This window comes from Somniosus microcephalus, chromosome 1 (genome assembly GCF_052327205.1).
Source record: "Somniosus microcephalus isolate GS21.2 chromosome 1, FLI_Smic_1.0, whole genome shotgun sequence".
Taxonomy (NCBI): Eukaryota; Metazoa; Chordata; class Chondrichthyes; order Squaliformes; family Somniosidae; genus Somniosus; species Somniosus microcephalus.
Window position 1 is genome coordinate 46,240,440 of NC_140987.1, and position 15,581 is coordinate 46,256,020.

The following is a 15,581-nucleotide window of genomic DNA, read 5'->3' on the forward strand; positions in this document are numbered from 1 at the left end:
GACCTCGCACGTCTATGTATTAAATTGCATCTGCCACCTGTTTGTCTATTCCGCTAACCGATATCATCTCAAAGTCTTTTATAGTCCTTGCTGTTTGCCAGTCCTCCAACAGCCATCAGCAAATGTTGATATTGTGCTCCCTTTACCTGTCTAAGTCATCTAAAGGAAACTCTCATTTAAACGGCACCTAAATATCCGGAATTCTCTATGAACCGGCAAAATTCATACTCCGAAAACAACACCTCAATAACGGGAAATGTTGCTGAGTCCGAGTCCGAGTCTCCCACGGTGGCCAAGTTAGTCAGTGGGGGTAGTTCTCCAAACTGCCACTACTCGGCTTCTTGGCGCTGTCGGAAGTCCGAGCACCTCAATAACAGGAGTCTGACTCTTTGGGGGAAAAATTCAGTTGGTAGCGCCACCCGTTAGCGCCTTAAGAGGGCACTAAGTGGGGCGCAAACCAACTAGCGCCTGGGCGCTAAACAATACCGCCCGATCTCCTTGCGCACGCAGATTTTGACGTCATTCGAGAGTGCAACGCCCTTGGGGCGCCCCGGACTGGAAATTCAGTGGCGCCCCCCTCCTTTCCGCCTGGCGCTACCAACGACAGGTTGACTGGAACACTTCCCAGTCGTTGTGGGGCTGGGGGGGCGCTATTTAAAGGGGGCCTCTTCCTGGCTTTTGTGTGGTAGCCATTTTTGCACCACTCATTCTGAGAGAGAGAGAGAGATTTGCAGAGAGACAAAAGAGAGAAAGAGAGACTTCTGCATTGAGTCAACGCTGTCTGAGGTAGTTTTGGCTTCTGACCATAACTTTGCAGGTACTTTGCTTTTTGACCTTCGTAACTTTGATTGGCCAGAAACTATGGGGGCTGCAATGAATGGGAACGTCGTCCTTCTCCATCGCATTTGGAGGGCACAGAGACGCAGAGAGAGAGTGGCAATCATGGCCAGACGGAGGAGGGCTAACAGGCCTCGGTACAGGAGACCTTACCCTCCCAGGGTTTTTCGCCAACAGTTCTCCTACATTAATATGTCTGATGAGCAGTGTTTGCGAAGGCTGCGATTCAGCAAGGAGGCGGTCACTGAGCTGTGCCACCTGCTTCAGCCAGATCTGCAGCCTCAACTGAGGAGCAGGACATCTCTGTCAGTGGCAGTGAAGATAACAGTGGCTCTCAACTTTTATGCCACCGGCTCATTTCAATCAGCTACTGGGGACATCGCCAATATCTCCCAGTTCGCGGTGCATTGCTGCATCTGTCAGGTAACAAATGCCCTCTTTAAAAGGAGACGAGAGTACATCTCTTTCCCCATGACCCCGGACAAGCAGCAAGAACGCACAACAGGGCTTTGCTAGGATAGCGGGCTTCCCCATGGTGCAGGGAGCCATTGACAGCACGGATGTGGCTTTGCGGGCGCCGCATGAGAATGCCGAAGAGTTCCGCAACCGGAAGGGCTTCCTTTCCTTAAAAGTCCAGTCAATGTCCACTTTCCAGGCAGCAGCCATGATGCCTTCATCCTGTGCCGGACTTCTGTGGCAGACCTTTTCCAGGCACCACATCACCCAGGAGGTTGGCTTCTCGGGGACAAGGGATATCCTCTGTGTACCTGGCTGATGACACCGCTCTGTTCACCCAGCACCCCTGCTGAGCTACGATACAACGAGAGCCATCAAGCTACCAGGAACATAATTGAGCACACAATCGGCGTGCTCAAGCAACGGTTCCGCTGTCTGGACCATTCTGGAGGAGCCCTGCAGTACTCACCTGAACGAGTCTCCCACTTCGTTGTTGTGTGCTGCATGCTGCATAACCTGGCAATCCTCAGGACCCAGCCAATGCCAGCAGACATTGGAGCACCAGCGGAGGAGGAGGAGGAGGAGGAGGATGAGGATGATGATCATCAGCAGCACCAAGGTGGGAGGGAGGCACAAAGTGGAAGGGCCGTCCGTCAAAGGCTCATAGCAAGTCGCTTCTAGGCCCCCTCTGAGGGAATGGCTTCTGCCATTCAAACAACCTGAATGCAACCATCCTGCAACCCCTAAGCTGGTCAAGGCAACAATGAGTGCAAAGACCAAACATGCACATTTTGAATACAGACACTTCTTTATTTCTGTGTCTCATTTCCGCATGACAAAGTAATAGACTGAAACACAAAAAAAAACAGTCATTCACAAAACTGGCTCTCACAACCTGGAGACAATGTCCAAAACAGTCACAAAAATTTGACCACGAACCTCGGCCTTCAATAAAACAATGAAAGACATTTTGCCACACCTCCTACTTTTTGCCCTTCGAGGGTGATCTGCTTCCCTTGCGAAATTGCCCCCTTCCCACCCTGCAGCTCCTCCGTAATGGGACCCCAGTGGCTGGAGCAAGGCTGGGGGAAGACTGCTGAGTGTCAGAAACTGAGACTGCAGATGCCCTTGAGGGACGGCCTGGACCAGATCTGGGCCTGGAGGGCCCGGCTGCTGACTGCTCCAACTCTGCATGGGCGGCAACAGTCTGTCCTACAGGTGGTGGCAACTACAGTGGAGAAGTGCCAGTGGTGGCAGCAGGAATGCTGTCATCTTGAGAGAGGACAGCAACTCCCTGCTCGACCGACACACTGGCATTCCCACGGGGCAGCACTTCAGCATCCAGAGCAATCTGATGGAGCACAGATTGCTGGCCTGCTGCGGCACGGTGAGAGCCCCGGGGAAATCTGCCCGATCCAGCGAGGGTGGCAGCAGTCAGTGCTTGCGTGGCCTCAATCTGCGTCTGCATGAGACCAGCCATTGACTGCATTGCAGCACTTAGCATTTGCGTGGCAGCCGCCTGTGCTACAGCGAAGTGCTCCACACTCCTTGCCAGTGATTCAATGGATTCGGGCATCCTTGCCACTGCAGCCATGAGCTCAGTGTGCCTTTGCTCCACCTGGGCACTCATTTCAATGAGGACCCATTCCTTGTCTGCGTCCAGTGCAGCAGGACTCAAGGCCATACTCTCCGTCCGGGGAGAAGGCCCCCGAGCGTCCCTAACCCCCTCGTGTTGCTGCAGCCCGCTGGGTCCTGGAGCTTCACCCTAATCAGACCATTCCCCCCTGCTCCCCTCCAGGGAAGGCATGTCCCCAGTATGGGCATGGGCTGCCTCGGTCGAGGGTGGCGCTGACGGTTCGGCTTCCTCTTCCTCCTCGCCTTCAGCTTCACTCTCACTGGCAGCTTGAGGGTCCGTCTCCTCACCTGGTGAATCACAATCTGAAAGCAGGGAGGTGCAAGAGTGGCGTTAGCGTGAGGACAGGGTGGCAGCAAGGGAGGCATGAGTGCAGCGATTTAGTGATTTGGATTGAAAGTGTCAAAGGAGAGATTCCTCCGTACGGCCCAACGGCTGAACCTCACCTACAATAAGGATAAATGTGTGTTTAACACCTCGCGCCTTGCCATCCTCGGCTGTGTAGTAGAGAACGGAGTCATCGGCCCCGACCCCGAAAGAATGCGTCCCCTCATGGAGCTACCCCTCCCCCACTGTCCAAAGGCTCTGAAGAGAACCCTGGGGCTCTTCGCCTACTATGCCCAATGGGTGCCCAATTATGCAGACAAAGCCAGACCCCTCATGAAGTCCACATCCTTCCCCCTTACGGAGGAAGCGTGCGCAGTCTTCTCCCTCATTAAGGGAGACATCGCCAAGGCCACAATGCACGCAGTGGACGAGTCCATCCCCTTCCAAGTGGAGAGCGATGCACCCGACTTCGCCCTAGCCGCTACCCTTAACCAGGAGGGGAGACCAGTGGCCTTCTTCTCAAGGACCCTACAGGGCCCTGAGATCCGACACTCGTCGGTCGAGAAGGAGGCCCAAGCGATTGTGGAGGCGGTATGACGCTGGAGGCATTACCTGGCAGGCAAACGATTTACCCTCCTCACCGACCAGCGTTCGGTCGCTTTTATGTTTAATAACAAGCTGAGGGGCAAAATCAAGAATGACAAGATATTGAGGTGGAGAATCGAACTATCCACCTATGATTATGATATCTTGTACCGGCCAGGTAAGCTGAACGATCCCCCTGATGCTCTGTCACGAATTACATGCGCCAGCGCGCAAAGTGATAGACTTCAGACCCTCCACAACGACCTCTGCCACCCCGGGGTCACCAGACTTTACCACTTCATTAAGGCCCGCAACCTGCCATACTCCATCGAGGAGGTCAGGACCATGACCAGGAACTGCCAGACCTGTGCCGAGTGCAAACCGCACTTCTTTAGGCCGGACAGAGCAAGCCTGATCAAGGCCACCCGCCCCTTCGAGCGCCTGAGCATCGACTTTAAGGGGCCCCTCCCGTCCTCTGACCGTAATGTGTACTTCCTCAACATCGTTGATGAGTACTCCCGTTTCCCCTTTGCCTTCCCCTGCCCAGACATGACCAGTACCACGGTCATTAAATGCCTGAACGACCTCTTCGCCTTGTTCGGGTTCCCAAACTACATACATAGTGACCGGGGCTCCTCCTTCATGAGCGAGGAACTCCGTCAGTTCCTACTAGTGAGAGGTATTGCTGCAAGCAGGACCACCAGCTACAACCCCCGAGGGAACGGCCAGGTGGAAAGAGAGAACGCGACGGTATGGAAGGCCGTCCTCTTAGCCTTAAAGTCTAAGGGCCTCCCAACCTCCCGCTGGCAGGAAGTCCTCCTGGCAGCGCTGCATTCCATCCGGTCACTACTCTGCACTGCCATTAACGCCACCCCCCATGAACGAATGTTTGTTTTCCCCAGGAAGTCGACTACGGGAACCACACTACCAACCTGGCTGACCTCCCCGGGGCCCGTCCTGCTGCGAAAGCACGTGAGGGTCCATAAAACGGACCCCCTGGTCGAGAAGGTGAACCTCCTGCACGCCAACCCCCAGTACGCCTATGTGGCTTACCCAGACGGGCGGGAGGACACAGTCTCCTTACGGGACCTCGCACCCTCGGGCATTCCGGAGACACCACCTTTACCCCCCCCCCACCACCCCCCCAATTCCAGCTCAGGTAGACGGCACGCCGGAACCCCACGAGCCTTCGCCGACCACGCAGACACCAGCATCAACACCGGAGAATCAACACCGCCGCTGCGATGATCAGAAAGGCTTACGAGGCCTCCGGACAGACGGACTTACCAGAACTGGTAGTACACTTCACCCCGCCGGACTCAAATCTAAACAAGGGGTGAATGTGGTAAACCACTTTTGTCGTTCACTATCGTTACACTATAGTTATCACTGTTATATCGTTATCACTGTTCACACTGTTGTATCACTATACGAGGTCGCCTCTTGTCACGTTGTTATACCTGGGCTGAACACTGCTGACTCCGCCCATGGCTCCACCTACCTGCCCAGGTATAAAGGTGGTCGACTGGCTGGTATTCCTCCTTGTTGGATTCGATCACCCACGAGGGTGGGCTCTGTTATTTAGCCAATAAAAACCTATAGTTACTTTCTTAACTCGTCGCTTTTCATTGGATGAATTGATAGGTATATCAGCTGTTGTGAGGAACAAGTGGAAGGAGAGAGGACAAAAAGGTGATGACGTTACCATTGCTGTCCAGAACAGGGTCGGCGTCTCCAGTGGCAATGGGACCAATCACCCGGCTTGCCACAATCCTGTGGACGCGCTGCTCAAGATCGCTGAGGGCTTGAAGGTGAGGCCGCCCTCCACTGGTCCATTGCTGCTGTCTCCTATTATGAGACAGCTTGGCCTGCAAGAAAAAGGACAGCATCTGAGTAAATATGCAGCCATGATCTTGCCTGAAATGCCTCCCATGGTTGAATAGCCCTTACTGTATGCAGCCATGGTCTTGCCTGAAATGCCTCCCATGGTTGAATAGCCCTTATTCTATGCAAAGTGTGGAATGTGTGTGTGTGTTTCATGAAAGGGCCACTGGTGTTGGATGAGTGTTGGGCATTGGGGCTTTCAAGGCCCTCTGGCCATAAAGTGAGGTGGAGATGGAGGGATGAAGAGGTTTTGAAAAAAAGGCACTCACCCTGACGACACGAGTGAGGTCGTTGAACTTTTTCCTACATTGCACATGGGTCCTAGGCACCATGCTGCTTGAGGACACTCTCTGAGCCACCTCCCTCCACACTTTCCTGTACTCGCTTGGCAAAGGTCTCTTGCCACTCTCTGGGTACAGAATGGATCTTCTGCACACCACCCCGTTAACCAGAGCCTCCAAAGCCCGCTCGCAGAAGCGCTGCGCTCGTTCCCTGGCCCTTTCCATAGTGTCTGGCTGCTAGATTTAGCCACAGGTCTGCCCAGGCCAAGATTCAAGGCTCCACTGAGCAGGGTGTGGCTGCAGAGCAAGATCAACCCTCCCCTTTAAGAACTGACCGGCACCAGTGTGTCTGTGTTCAATCGCTAACTGACAGCACCTGCGCTGTGCCCGCCCTCTGAGGTAGCGCCTCGCTCCTCGGCCTTAGCGCCTTAAGAGAGTTGTGAAGCGCCTGATTTAGCGCTCCAACCACTTCCAGGGGCGATAAAAGCCAAGTTTGCTGTCGGAGGCGATAATTAGCACCAGGCGCTAATCTTTGCGCCTGGCCGATAATTGCGCCCCAATTGGGGCGATACCGAATTTCTCCCCCTTTGTTTGTTAAAAATAGCCTTGGTAGATAACCCTCTCCATCATCCGGAATTTTTAATCAACCGGCACCATCCCGGTCCCGTTGGTGCCGGATACCAAAGAGTTTCCTGTATATGTATTGAGAACAAAAATGGGCCCAGCATACTACACTTCCAACTATTCTCCAAACTGAGCAACACCTACTTACCTTGACTTTTCATTTCCTGCCATCAACCAACTTTGTATCCATGAAATATTCCTGGTCTGTGCAGCTGAATACCACAAAAAACTATGGGCCTGAATTTCCGATCGGAGGCTTCCTGTGTGCTGATGCCTCCGATCGGGAAAAATCTACACACTTACCTGCTGGCTCCGTAGGTCCCGAGACTTCCGATCCTGGGCCTCTGCTCCACAAAATGCGCAGAGGCCCAGGTATCCCAGGGGCCAATGCGGTTCACAAACGCCCCTGGGATCACGTGGGCCATGGGGAACCAATCAAAGAAGGGAATCCCCCTTCACACTTTTGACAGTTCTCTACGCACGGATCTGTCAAGTATGAATGGGGATCACTTAAAAAACAGTTAAACATTAAATAATTGTTTAAAAATCACATATTTAAAATTAATTAAAATGACATTAAATGAAATATTTTAAACAAAAATTTAATTTTTTGAAAAAAGTAATTAAAGTTTTTTACGAGGCTAACAATAAACTTACCTTTCTTAAAAGTATTTTAAAATTATAAACAAGTGAAAAAAAATATTTGTTGTTATTTTAAACTCTTATGCTGGTAAAAGCTGGCCTTACGCTTTTACCAGGTGAAATAAAGAGTAGATTGCCTTTCAAAAGCTAGGCTTTATTAACCTTAAAAAACCAGCAAGTACATGTTGAGCACCCAGTCTCAACCACTGTCGAAAACTGAATTTAAGATGGCCACCACAGGTCACATGGAATCAACTAACCAATAAGTTTACAGCATATATCTCAAGGCAGGAAAACAGGCAACCAATTACAATGCTTCTTATAAAACAAGAATAATCACCACATTCACCCCTCCTTTTAAAATATACTTCAACCTAGGTAGCCTTTACAGTTTACAATTAGTTATTTATGACTAGAGCAATACATGTATAATGCCTTCAACAATTTTAAAATTTTACTATTAATTTATTAATTATTTTAAAAGTCCATTTTTAATCGGTCGACCAGATATCTTGTTTGTGTCGACCTTCTTAGCCTTGATGGAGTTCCTTGCCCTCCCACACCAGGAGACACAGAAATATCTTCTGCAGGGAGGCTATCAATATCCCGATTATCAACGGTTTCCGGATTGGAAGTCCCATTAGAAGGTAGACTGGGAGGGTCATGAACATCCATCGGGGGCAGACTAAGAGAATTGTAAGTGTCTGCAATAGGATTGGAAATGTTCGTAGTATCTGTGACGACATCAACATTATCTGAATTATGGCTATTGTTAATGTCCTCAGGAGAGGGCTGGCCACCACAAGGAGCTAAGTCTTTAACTGAAACCATACTTTCTTTCCCATCTTGGAATCGAATGTGAGCATATTGGGAATTTGCCTCCAATAGCTCCACCTCCTCCACTAAAGGATCATACTTTGACAGTCTAACATGGCGTCGGAGCAGCACAGGTCCCTGCATAGTAAGCCATGAAGGTACCGAATATCCCGTAGTGGATCTCCGCGGATAGTTGAAGAGCCTTTCATGGGGGGTCACATTAGTAGCCGTTGAAAGCAATGATCTAATGGAATGCAGGGCATCAGGCAGTACCATTTCCCACTGTGTATTCTTAAGGTTCCGGGATGTCAAAGCCAACATAACTGCCTTCCAGATCACCCCATTGTATCGTTCGCACTGTCCATTACCCTGGGGATTATACGGGGTAGTTCTGCTAGTAGAAATTCCCCGACTCTGGAGGTATTCCTTCAACTGGGAAGACATAAAAGAACTTCCCTGATCCGAATGGATATATGCAGGCATCCCAAAGATGACAAAAAGTTGAGTCAGACATTTAATGGCCCAGTAATTCCTGTCACAACGCGTGAGTACGGACAGTGTACTCATGCGTGTGCCAGGAGCATTTGCCGGTTTTCAGCATGCACAGCGCATGTGCTGAAAACCGGCATTTCCTGTCCTCTGACCCAAGGGGTTAAGAGGCTGAACGCATGCGCGGTATTGGGCAGCGCGTGCGACTTGGATTTCCTGTATTTTTACAGATTTGCGCATGTGTAAAGGGCTCCGGTTTTTACGCATTGAAAAACCACACGTAAGTACTTCATTTTACAGGTAAGTGGTCTTTTAGTACAATTTAGAATTTTTTTTTCCACAGGTTTATTATTTTTAAAGAATCTACAGTAAGGTAAGTTTAGTTTTAGACCCTATTTTTTAAAAATTTATTTTTTTCAAAAATTTTATTAATTGTTTAAAATAGTTTTTTAAAGTTATTCATAGTTAATTTAATTATTGGGATGCTTTTTAAAATTTTATTTAAAGTTTAAGTAGTGTTTTGGGGTGCCGTACTTTTCATGAGTTTGACAGTCTTTACTATCAAACTTATGAATGAAGTTTCCCCTCCCCTGATTGGCTGAACAGTGCTCACCTGATCCCAGCCGGCACATCGCACTAACTACGCCGCTGGGTCAGGTTAGCACAGCGCGCCGAGATCAGAACCGGGCCAGTGACAGGAAATCCACTGCGGGCCAGGTTTCAGATGTCGGCGCGCCGGGTAAGTGCACATCGGGGGCTTGCACGCGCGGCAAGCCCCCGACAGGAATTACTGGGCCATTAACTGTAGCAGCTGATACATCTGCACAAGGAAAAGCAAAAGGGAACCTTGAAAACTCATCCACAACAGTAAATATATATCGATTCTGAGTCGTTGAAGGAAGAGGCCCCTTAAAATCAACGCTCAGGCGTTCAAAGGGAGAAGTAGCCTTTATAAGATGAGCTCGTTGAGGCTTAAAAAAATTCGGTTTACACCGGGCGCAGACAGAGCATGACGAAGTCATCCGCTTGACGTCTTCAACTGAAAAGGGCAAATTCTTACTGCGTACGAAGTGTATCATCCTCGTAACACCAGGATGGCACAAAGCATTATGAAGATTAATAAGCGTATCTCTGTGAAGCACAGAACAATAAGCCCTCGACAGCGCATCAGCGGCAACATTATCCTTCCCCAGACGATAGACTATATCGAAATGATAGCATGCCAACTCAATCCTCCACCTCATTATTTTATCATTCTTAATCTTTCTGAAATGTTTGACATCAAACATGAAGGACACAGATTTTTGGTCAGTTACTAACGTAAAATGTCGCCCAGATAAATAATGTCTCCATTTATGCAGTGCTTCTACTATTGTGTACGCCTCTTTCTCTATTGATGAATGTCTCTGCTCACTATTGCTCAGAGTACGTGAGAAAAAGGCCACAGGTCTTCCATTTTGGTTCAGGGTAGCCCCAATTGCAAAATCGGAAGCGTCCGTCTCAATCACAAAGGGAACCTGCTCATCAATAGAATGCACAACTGCTCCAAGGATATCCTTTTTAAGATTATCAAAACACATCCTGGCCTCCCATGATAGAGGATATGTCATAACCCGAATAAGGGGCCGGATCTTCTGCGAGAAGTTTGCAATCCAATTAGAATAATAAGAAAACAGTCCAACAACTCATTGCAAGGCCTTAGAGTTAGTAGGGCAAGGTAACTCAATCAGTGGTCGCAGCCATTCTGGATCTGGTTTAACCTTGTTTCCCGAGATAATATACCCCAGTAAATTTACCTCGGTGGTCGAAAAGATACACTTCTCTTTATTGAAAGTTAAGCCAACTTTTTCCGCAACTTGAAGGAATCTTTCTAGATTAAAATCGTGCTCCACCCTTGATTTGCCACACACCGTGATGTCATCTAAATATGAGAAGGTGTCAGGGAGAGAGTTATCACTTATAAAAGCATCCATTGCCCGTTGAAAACAGGCGACACCGTTAGTAACACCGAATGGTACTCGGCAAAACTGGTACAGCTTTCCGCCAGCTTCAAAGGCCGTATATGGTTTGTCCCTCTTAGCGATAGGAATCTGATGATAAGCACTCTTTAGGTCAATAGTACTAAAAACCTTATATTGAGATACTTTATTGATAAGCTCATCAATCTTAGGCAGGGGGTACGCATCTAATTGAGTATACCTGTTAATAGTTTGAGAGTAGTCTATCACCATTCGCTTCTTATGTCTCTCATTAGTGGTGACAACTACCTGTGCCCGCCAGGGCGAAAAACTAGGTTCAATGATTCCTTCCGATAAAAGACATTGAACTTCAGAATTAATAAATTCTTTATCCTGACTACTATACCTTCTTGACCTGGTAGCAATTGGCTTACAGTTCGGCATCAAATTGGAAAAAAGTGATAATGGAGAAATGAATAAAGAAGTTAATCCACAAATAGACAAAGGTAGCTTAGTTCCTCCGAAAGAAAGACTGAGGGACTCATGTAATTGAAGCACATCATGACCAATCAAAATGTCCGCACAGAGATTAGGCAGAATGGATAGGCGTATATTCTTACTGCGTACGAAGTGTATCATCCTCGTAACACCAGGATGGCACAAAGCATTATGAAGATTAATAAGTGTATCTCCGTGAAGCACAGAACAATAAGCCCTCAACAGCGCATCAGATATCGTTCCATTATAGCAAAAGGTTAATAAATTGAAATAAAGAGTAGATTGCCTTTCAAAAGCTAGGCTTTATTAACCTTAAAAAACCAGCAAGTACATGTTGAGCACCCAGTCTCAACCACTGTAGAAAACTGAATTTAAGATGGCCACCACAGGTCACATGGAATCAACTAACCAATAAGTTTACAGCATATATCTCAAGGCAGGAAAACAGGCAACCAATTACAATGCTTCTTATGAAACAAGAATAATCACCACACCAGGCGTAAGATATTTAAAGGTTTTCAGCGGACAGAAGTTGTGCAGAAATCAGAACCCTCTGCCCATGGAGGCCCTTCTCTTGACATCGCATAGGGGTCGCAAAATCCGGCCCAATACATTCACCCATTGATAGAATAACAGAAAATTGCTGAAAAAGACTCAGCAGGCCAGGCAGCATCTGTGCAGAGAGAAACAGAGTTAACGTTTCAGATCGATGAACTGGAAGATGTTGGAGATGACCAGCCTTTAAGCAAATACTGAACAAGGGAAAAGGGGGGCGGGAAAAGAACAAAAAGGAAAAGGCCTGTGTTAGGGTGGAGGGTAGAAGTGATTAAATGACAAAAGGTTAAATGAGGTGATAATGAGACAAGTCTAGAAACAAAGGACGGGTCCGTTCTCGCATTGATTCATCTGGAATCATGTTCTCATGTTCTCATGTTACTGTGTTGCATAATTTAAATAAGATGTCACAGGATGCTCAGCTCCAGTCCATTACAAAGTAAAACTGAACCAACGTGATAAATGTTTAATAAAAACAGAAAATGCTGGAAACACTCAGCAGTTCAGGCAGCATCTGTGGAGAGAGAAACAAAGTTAACGTTTCAGGTCAATGTTTCAGAACTGGAAAAAGTTAAAGATGTAACAGGTTTTAAGCAAGTACAGAGGCAGGGAAAGGGGGGAGGGGAGGAAAGAACAAAAGGGAAAGACGTTTCCTGCTCTCGTCCCGAACTTGACAATTTCATTCACTTTGCCTCCAATTTCCACCCTTCCCTCACCTTCACATGCCAGTACACTTTACACCTAATCTCAGCCTATTACCATCTCGTCTAGCTTCTAATCTCTTTTACTTCTTTTGTTTCTTTTATTCTTTTGTCCGATCGCAGCCCTGCCTTCGATCTTGTTTCTTTTTTTTCCAGTTTTGAAGAAGGGTTCGACCCGAAACGTCAACTCAAATTTCTCTCCACGGATGTTGCCTGACCTGCTGAGTTTTTCCAGCATTTTCTGTTGTTATTTCGGATTTCCAACATCTGCAGTATTTTGCTATCGTTCACATGGTCCATCTCTGACTCTTCCCTTCCCTTCCTCGACTTCTCCGTCTCCATCTCTGGGGATAGGTTATCGACCAATATTCACTACAAGCCCACTGACTCCCACAGCTACCTGGACTACACTTCCTCCCACCCCACTTCCTGTAAGGACTCTATTCCATTCTCCCAGTTTCTCCGTCTCCACCGTATCTGCTCCGACGATGCCACCTTCCACACCAGTGCTTCAGACATGTCTTCCTTTTTCCGCAACCGAGGATTCCCCTCTACCGTGATTGACACGGCCCTCGACCGTGTCCGTTCTATCCCCCGCACGTCTGCCCTCACCCCTGCCCCTCCCTCCTGGAACCATGATAGGGTTCCCCTTGTCCTCACCTTTCACCCCACCAGCCTCCACATTCAACGGATCATCCTCCGGCATTTCCGCTACCTCCAAAGTGATCCCACCACCAAACGTATCTTCCCCTCCCCTCCCCTTTCAGCATTCCGCAGGGACCGCTCCCTCCGAGACACCCTAGTCCACTCCTCTATCACCCCAAACAGCCCTTCCCCTTCGCCTGGCACCTTCCCGTGCAAGCGGAGGAGATGTAACACCTGCCCCTATACCTCCCCACTTCCCACTGTCCAGGGCCCCAAACACCCCTTCCAGGTGAAACAGCGATTTACTTGTACTTCTCGCAATCTAGTATACTGTATTCGCTGCTCACGATGCGGTCTCCTCTACATTGGGGAGACCAAACGCAGATTGGGTGATCACTTTGCGGAACACCTCCGTTCAGTCCGTAAGGGTGACCCCGAGCTTCTGGTCGCCTGTCATTTTAATACACCGCTCCATTCCCACTCGGACCTCACCGTCCTTGGCCTCTTGTATTGTTCCACGGAAGCTCAACGTAAACTCGAGGAACAGCACCTCATCTTCCGATTAGGCACTCTGCAGCCTTCCGGACTCAATATCGAGTTCAACAATTTCAGGTCATAACCTCGGCCCCTATTTCATTTTTTCTTGTAATTTTTCCACTCCTTTCCCCCCCCCCATTCCTTTTGTTTCTCTCTCACACCTGGCAGCTATCTCTTGCCCTGCCAGTACACTTTACACCTAATCTCAGCCTATTACCATCTCGTCTAGCTTCTTATACCTTTTATTGTCTCTTTTTTACTTCTTCTGTTTCTTTTATTCTTTTGTCCGATCGCAGCCCTGCCTCCGATCTATCTTTTCTTTCCAGTTTTGAAGAAGGGTTCGACCCGAAACGTCAACTCAAATTTCTGTCCACGGATGTTGCCTGACCTGCTGAGTTTTTCCAGCATTTTCTGTTGTTATTTAACAAAAGGGAAGGTCTGTGATAGGATGGAAGGCAGGAGAGATTAAGAGACAAAAGGGTTGATGGTGCAAGGCAAAAGGAGTTGGTAATGGGACAAGTAAAGAAACACAGACAAGATGGGTCTAGAGGAGGAATAAATGGGAATGGCAGAATTATTACCAGCAGCGGCTGTCTGAAATAAATGGGGGCAATAATTATGGTCTGAAATTATTGAACGCAATGTTGAGTCCAGAAGGCTGTAAAGTGCCTAATCGAAAGATGAGGTCCTTCTCCTCGAGCTTACAGTGTCAGCTGTGGTTCAGTGGGTAGCACACTCGCCGGCACTCCCAGCAGTTAAACAGAGGCACGTACTCTGCATCCAGGAGGTAAGTGGCTTTATACCTACCTCCTGGATCCAGGGTCTTGACCATACCCACCCCCTGCAATCGGAGACCACACCACGAGGCCTTTGATCGCATTCCCAGAACTTTGCCCCCCCCCAACTCTCCCGCCACCCCCCCCCCCACCTCCAATGATGATGAGGAGGCCGGCCACAATCCTTTGGTGGCTGGCCCAGATACGCTCTTTCCCCTATGATCCCCGGCCGACCCCCCACCTCGATCCCCAATTACCCCCCGCGATCCCCGATCCCCTCCCACGATCCCCGATCCCCACTTGCCTGCTGATCCCCGACCTCCCTGATCCCGTGCCAATCCTGCAACCGCCCCGCTACCCCCACCGATCGTCTCGTGTCAGCCGTGGCTCAGTGGGTAGCACACTCACTTCTGAGTCAGAAGGTTGTGGGTTCAAGTCCCACTCCAGGGACTTGAGCACGTAAAGCTAGGCTGACACTCCAGTGCAGCGCTGAGGGAGTGCTGCACTGCCGGAGGTGCCGTGTTTCAGATGAGGCGTTAAACCGAGGCCGCGTCTGCTCTCTCAGGCGGATGTAAAAGATTCCATGGCACTATTTCAAGGAAGACTAGAACAGTTATCCCCGGTGTCCTGGCCAATATTGATCCCTCAATCAACATAACAAAAACAGATTATCTGGTCATTATCACCTTGCTGTTTGTGTGCAAATTGGCTGCCGCATTTCCCGCATTACAACAGTGACTACACTCCAAAAAGTACTTAATTGGCTCGAACGCGCTTTGAGACGTCCGGTGGTCGTGAAAGGCGCTATATAAATTCAAGGCTTTCTTTCTTTCTCTCCCCCCCTCCCAATTCCCGACCCCCCGCCGATTGGCGAGCCCCTCCCGATTCCCAACTGCCCCTAACCCGCCTCCCCGAAGAAAATTCTGACCTACGTGTTGGTTTGTCCAGTTTAAATTTTACCACCCAGGAGGTTTGGAAAGGGCTATATTTAGGCCAGTGATCGAATCAGTGGATAAATCCCAGATCCGAACACCAAAATCTGTTAATATTAGCTCGTCTCATATATCCAAATTACCAAGCACATGGATTTAAAGTTTATATTGGACCCCCCCCCCAAGGTCCTATAGTAAATAATTATGTAGAACATGGAAACAAAATGATTGGACACTCATCGTCTTAGGAATAAATGAAAGGGAAAGGGGTTGTGAGGGGATATTTCTTTTAGTTTTTCAAACTATTTGTGATACAGCAGCATAAAACTTTTCCAAATAAACATACATGAATGCAATGAATGTGAAGGTAAATTCTAACACTGTCAGTTTTTCAAGTGTCATTTT